Below are 6,000 nucleotides of genomic sequence, written 5' to 3'. Positions count from 1 at the left end.
CAAGGGATATTGGAAACTTGGTTCGGAAAAAGAGAGATACCTACAATAAATATAGGCAGCGTGCAGTAAATGAGGTGCTCGAGGAATATAAAGAATGTAAAAAGAATTTTAAGAAAGAAATTAGAAAAGCTAAAAGAAGATACGATGTTGCTTTGGCAAGTAAGGTGAAAATAAATTCAAAGGGTTTCGACAGTTATATCAATAGCAAAAGGATAGTGAGGGATAAAGTTTGTCTCTTAGAGAATCAGAGTGGACAGCTATGTGTGGAACCAGAAGTGATGGGGGAGATTTTGAGCAATTTGTTTTCTTTGGTATTCACTGAGAAGAAGGATATTGAATTGTATAAGGTAAAGGAAATAGGTAAGGAATTTATGGAAACTATGATGATTAAAGAAGAGGAAGTACTGGCGCTTTTATGAAATATAAAAGTCGATAAGTCTCCGGGTCCTGACAGGATATTTCCTAGGATCTTGAGGGAAATTAGTGCAGAAATAGCAGGGGCTCTGACAGAAATATTTCAAATGTCATTAGAAACGGGGATGGTGCCGGAGGATTGGCCTATTGCTCATGATGTTCCATTGTTTAAAAAGGGTTCTAAGAGTAAACCTAGCAATTATCGGCCTGTAAACACAAAATAATCTAGAGATGCTGGGGTCAAAGCAACAATCACAACACGCTGGAGGAATTCAGCAGGTGTGGTGTCCTGATGAAGGGTTCCAGCCCGAAACGTCGACCGATCTTTTCCATGGATGCTGCCCGACCTGCTGAGTTCCTCCAGCGTGTTGTGAATTATCGGCCTGTGAGTTTGACGTCAGTGGTGGGTCATTTGATGGAAAGTATTCTTAGAGATGGTATATATAATCACCTGGACAGACAGGATCTGATTAGGGACAGTCAACATGGATTTGTGCGTGGAAGGTCATGTTTGACAAATCTTATTGAATGTTTTGAAGAGGTTACTAGGAAAGTTGATGAGGGTAAAGTGGCGGATCTTGTCTATATGGACTTCAGTAAGGCCTTTGAGAAGGTTCTACATGGAAGGTTAGTTTGGAAGGTTCAATCGTTAGGTATTAATATTGAAGTAGTAAAATGGATTCAGCAGTGGCTGGATGGGAGACGCCAGAGAGTGGTGGTGGATAACTGTTTGTCAGATTGGAGGCCAGTGACTAGTGGTGTGTCTCAGGGATCTGTACTGGGTCCAATGTTGTTTGTCATATACATTAATGATCTGGATGATGGGGTGGTAAATTGGATTAGTAAGTATGCAGATGATACTCAGATAGATGGCGTTGTGGATACTGAAGTAGGTTTTCAAAGCTTGCAGAGAGATTTAGGCTAGTTAGAAGAATGGGCTGAAAGATGGCAGATGGAGTTTAATGCTGATAAATGTGAGGTGCTACATTTTGGTCGGACTAATCAAAATAGGACATACATAGTAAATGGTAGGGCATTGAAGAATGCAGTAGAACAGAAGGATCTATGAATAATGGTGCATAGTTCCCTGAAGGTGGAGTCTCATGTGGATAGGGTGGTGAAGAAAGCTTTTGGTATGCTGGCCTTTATAAATCAGAGCATTGAGTATCGGAGTTGGGATGTAATGTTAAAATTGTACAAGGCATTGGTAAGGCCAAATTTGGAGTATTAGGTACAGTTCTGGTCACCGAATTATAGGAAAGATGTCAACAAAATAGAGAGCGTACAGAGAAGATTTACCAGAATATTACCTGGATTTCAGCACCTAAATTACAGAGAAAGGTTGAACAAGTTGGGTCTTTATTCTTTGGAGCATAGAAGATTGAAGGGTGGACTTAATAGAGGTATTTAAAATTATGAGGGGGATAGATAGAGTTAACATGGATAGGCTTTTTCCATTGAGAGTTGGGGCGATTCAAGCAAGAGGACATGAGTTGAGAGTTAGGGGGCAAAAGTTTAGGGGTAACATGAGGGGGAACTTCTTTACTCAGAGAGTGGTAGCTGTGTGGAACGAGCTTCCAGAAGATGTGGTAGAGGCAGGTTTAATATTATGACTTAAAGTAAAATTGGATAGCTATATGGACAGGAAAGGAATGGAGGGTTATGGGCTGAGTGCAGGTCGGTGGGACTAGGTGAGAGTAAGAGTTCGGCATGGACTAGATGGGCCGAGATGGCCTGTTTCCGTGCTGTAATTGTTAGATGATTATATGGAAAAGATGAATTATGAAAGGAAGCTGGCGACCAATTATGAAAAGAAGAAACAAAAAGCTTTTTTAAGTGTATGAAGGGTAAAAGAGAGTTGGTGGTAGATATAGGACCAATAGAAAATGGCGCTGGAGATATATGGTAGTGAGAGGCACAGAGATGGCAGGGGAACTGAATGCGTATTTTGCATCAGTCTTCACAGTGGAAGACATCTGCAGTATACCGGACATTCAAGAGTGTCAGGGAAGTGAAGTATGTGCAGTGAAAATTACGACTGAGAAGGTGCTCAGGAAGGTTAATGGTCTGAGGGTGGATAAATCTCCTGGACCTGATGCAATGCACCCTTGGGTTCTGAAGGAAGTAGCTGGAGAGATTGCGGAGGCAGTAACAATGATCTTTCAAGAAACGATAAATTCTGAGAGTGTACCGGAAGACTGGAAAGTTGCAAAAAATACACTGCTATTTAAGAAGGGTGGGAGGCAGGAGAAAGGAAACTATAGACCTGTTAGCCTGACATCAATGGTTGGGAAGTTGTTGGAATCGATTTTTGGGGATGAGATTATGGAGTACCTGGAGGCACATGACAAGATAGGCCAAAGCCAGCATGGTTTCCTGAAAGGAAAATTCTGCAAGACTATCCTACTGCAATTTTTTGGGGAAATTACAAGCAGGGTAGACAAAGGAAACGTAGTAGATGTGGCATACTTATAATTCAAGAAGGCCTTTGACAAGGTGCCGCACATGAGGCTGCTTAGCAAGGTAAGATCCCATGGAATTACAGGGAAGTTACTAGCATGGGTGGAGCATTGGCTGATTGGCAGAAAACAGAGAGTGGGAATAAAGGGATCCTATTCTGGCTGGTCACTGGTTACCAGTGGAGTTTCACAGGGGTAGGTGTTGGGACCGCTGCTTTTTACGATGTATGCCTGTGATTTGGACTACGGTATTAATGGGGTTGTGGCTAAATTTGTCGATGATACAAAGATAAATGGAGGAGCAGGTAGTGTTGAGGAAACAGAGAGCCTGCAGAGAGACAAAGATAGTTTAGGGGAATGGGAAAAAAAGTGGCAAATAAAATACAATGGTCATGCACTATAAACGGGCAGAGTATTATTTAGATGGGGAGAAAATTCAAAATGCAAAGAGGCAAGGGGACTTGGAAGTCCTTGTGCAGGATACCCCAAAGGTTAACCTCCAGGTTGAGTCGGTGGTGAAGAAGGTGAATGCAATGTTGGCACTCATTTCTACAGGTATGGAATATAAGAGCAGCGATGTGATATTGAGGCTCTATTATGCACCCGTGAGACTACAATTGAAGCATTGTGTGCAGTTTTGGGCTCCTTATTTGAGAAAGGTTAGACTGACATTGAAGTGGGTTTAGAGAAGATTCACGAAAATGATTCCAGGAATGAAAGGGTTACTGTATGAGGAACATCTGGCAGCTCTTGGGCTGTATTCCCTGGTGTTTAGGAGAATGGCGGGGGGGGGCGGTGGGGGGTGTGAGAGATTTCATAGGAACAATCTGAAAGTTAGAAGGCCTGAACAGATTAGATATGGCAAAGTTATTTCCCATGGTAGGTGAGTCCAGGACAAGAGGGCATGACTTCAGAATTGAAGGACGTCCATTTAAAGCAGAGATGCAGAGAAATTACTTCAGTCAGAGGCTGGTAAATCTGTGGAATTTTTTGCCATGAGCGGCTGTAGAGGTCAAGTCACTGGGTGCATTTAAGGCAGAGATATAGGTTATTTATTAGCCAGTGCATCAAAGGGTATGTGGAGAAGGCAGGGGACTGGGAATTACTGGGGGAATTGGATCAGCCCATGATCGAATGGCAGAGCAGACTTGATGGGCTGAATTGCCTACTTCTGCTGCCATATCTTATGGTCTTAACTTACCAAGCACTGAAGTAACACTCATTGGTCTATAATTTCCTGGGCTACCTCTACTCCCTTTCGTGAATATTGAACAACAGCCGCAACCCTCTAATCCTCCGGAACCTCTCCCGTCCTCATTGATGATGCAAGCATCATTGTCAGAGGCTCAGTGAATTCCTCCATCTCCTCCCACGGTAGCCTGGGGTACATCTCGTCCGGTGCAGGTGACTTATCCAGCTTGATGCTTTCCAAAAGCTCCAGCGCATCCTCTTCCTTAATATCTACATGCTCAAGCTTTTCAATCCACTGTAAATCATCCCTACAATCGCCAAGATCCTTTTCTGTACTGAATACTGAAGCAAAGTATTCATTAAATAGCTCTGCTGTCTCCTCCGGTTCCACACACACTTTCCCACTGTCACATTTGATTGGTCCTATTCGCTCACGTCTTACCCACTTGCTCTTCACATACTTGTAGAATGCCTTGGGATTTTCCTTAATCCTGTCCGCCAAGGCCTTCTCATGGCCCCTTCTGGCTCTCCTAATTTCATTCTTAAACTCCTTCCTGCTAGCCTTATAATTTTCTGGATCGCTATCATTGCCTTGTTTTTTGAACGTTTCATAAGCTTTTCTTTTCTCCTTGACTAGATTTTCAACAGCCTTTGTACACCATGGTTCCTGTACCATCCCACCCTTTCCCTGTCTCATTGGAACGTATCTATGCAGAACGGCACACAAATATCCCCTGAGTATTTGCCATATTTTTGCCGAACATTTCCCTGAGAACACTTGTCCCAATTTATGCTTCCAAGTTCCTTTTTATAGCTTCATGTTTCTCTTTACTCCAATTAAACCCTTTCCTTTTCTGCTCCTATCCCTCTCTGATGAAGGCAATAGAATTGTAATCAGTTTCTCCAAAATGCTCTCCCACTGAAAGACCTGACACCTGACCAGGTCAATTCCCTATACCAGATCAAATACAGCCTCTCCTCTTGTAAGCTTCTCTACATATTGTGTCAAGAAACCTTGCTGACCATACCTAACATATTCCACCCCACCTAAACCACTTGCTCTAGGGAGATGCTGGTCAATATTGGGGAAATTAAAATCTCCCAGCATGACAACCCTGTTATTATTGCATGTTAATTTATGTTTGCTGCGTTCGTAATGTTCTGTGCTACTGTTGCTGGCAAAGGTTGATTTTCATGTTATTTATAACATGGGCACATGTGGCTCTAACAACAATAAACTTGAACTTGAATTTTGATCTCCTCTGGTCCCTGCAGGATCTGGAATAGAAACATAGAAAACCTGCAGCACAATACAGGCCCTTCGGTCCACAAAGTTGTGCTGAACATGTCCCTACCTTACAAATTACTAGGCTTACCCATAACCCTCTATTTTTCTAAACTCCATGTACCTATCCAAAATTCTCTTAAAAGACCCTATCTTATCCGCCTCCACCACCGTTGCTGGCAGCCCATTCCACGCACTCACCGCTCTCTGCATAAGAAAAAACTTACACCTGCCATCTCTTCTGTACCTTCTCCCCAGCACCTTAAACATGTGTCCTCTTGTGGCAACCATTTCAGCCCTGGGAAAAAACCTCTGACTATCAAAACGATCAATGCCTCTCATCATCTTATACACCTCTATCAGGTCACCTCTCATCCTCCGTCGCTCCAAGGAGAAAAGGCAGAGTTCACACAACCTGTTTTCATAATGCATGCTGCCAATCCGGGCAACATACTTGTAGATCTCATCTTCATCCTTTATATGGCTTCCACATCCTTCCTGTAGTGAGGCGACCAGAACTGAGCACAGTACTCCAAGTGGGGTCTGACCAGGGTCCTGTATAGTTGCAACATTACCTCTCGGCTCCTAAATTCAATTCCACGATTAATGGAGACCAATATACCGTATGCCTTCTTAGCCACAGAGTCAAAC

This window comes from Mobula hypostoma, chromosome 3, assembly GCF_963921235.1.
Source record: "Mobula hypostoma chromosome 3, sMobHyp1.1, whole genome shotgun sequence".
Taxonomy (NCBI): Eukaryota; Metazoa; Chordata; class Chondrichthyes; order Myliobatiformes; family Myliobatidae; genus Mobula; species Mobula hypostoma.
This window is presented reverse-complemented; position numbering follows the sequence as displayed.